Raw genomic sequence first — 1,000 nt, 5'->3', positions numbered from 1 at the left:
GGGCGGCCGCCTGGGAATACCAGGTGCTGTAAGCTTTAATTTTTTTTGTTTGGCTTTTATTTGCTTTCATGCTTTATTTAAAGATGAACATCTACTGTGATGGATAAAGTGTGATAAAAGTTGAACTGGAATAGCAGCAAAGGAATATATATAATAAGCAAACCCTTCACTACCTGTTGGTGGTGTAGCGGTTAATGTCTTGGTCTCTAATGTAAGACTTTCCTTGTTTGACTCTTACCTTTAGTTTCATATTGAACATAATAAGAAGTTTTTAAAAACAGAACAATGAAAGGTCATTAAAATTGGTTTCTGGTAAATCATGGTATATTAGTGCTGCAGGTGTTGGAGATGTGGTTCTTGTACCTGAGTCACTTCTCATAGACTTCTGGTTACTGAGAGAATGTACAGGACGAAGAAGTTTTGACCCTCTACCATTATGATCTAAGAGAAAACAGTGGTGTCCTAATTATAGAAAAGACAAGAGTCTAATAAGCAAATGGTTCTTTGCCTCTCCTGTGTTAGTGTGATGGTCAGTAAAGTGGTCGCTGCTATCTGACTCACCCGGTTCGATTTCTACCGCTTAGCTTTCCTTTAAATTGTTTAAAAAGTTTTAAAAGAACCAAAAAAGGTCCTAAAATTCAGGCTCTTGCAGGAGATCCTGTGGCTCAAATGGAAGAGCTTTGCCTCTGGATTGAGAGGTTGCTGGTTCAAACCCCAGCCAGGACTCAAAGTTAAGAGTGTCGAAGGTTCTGCTGGTCAGGTATGGCTGCGTGGACGGTTGGATGTGACCGGTTTCAGGGGGGCAATATCCCACAACTCACCTTCTTTTTTTGGGGGGTTTAATCCTTTGTTTCGTGCTTAAAAGCAAGTAATTCAGACCAGACAAAAACACAGACAGCAGGATTCGAACCCTGAACCCCACCAACAGCGAAATACCAGTCTTAACCCACTGAACCATCGGGAAGGACCGGCTGCGACAATTGTTTAGAGCAGTCCTATC

Source organism: Silurus aristotelis (genome assembly GCF_946808225.1).
Source record: "Silurus aristotelis genome assembly, chromosome: 8".
NCBI classification, from domain to species: Eukaryota; Metazoa; Chordata; class Actinopteri; order Siluriformes; family Siluridae; genus Silurus; species Silurus aristotelis.
This window is presented reverse-complemented; position numbering follows the sequence as displayed.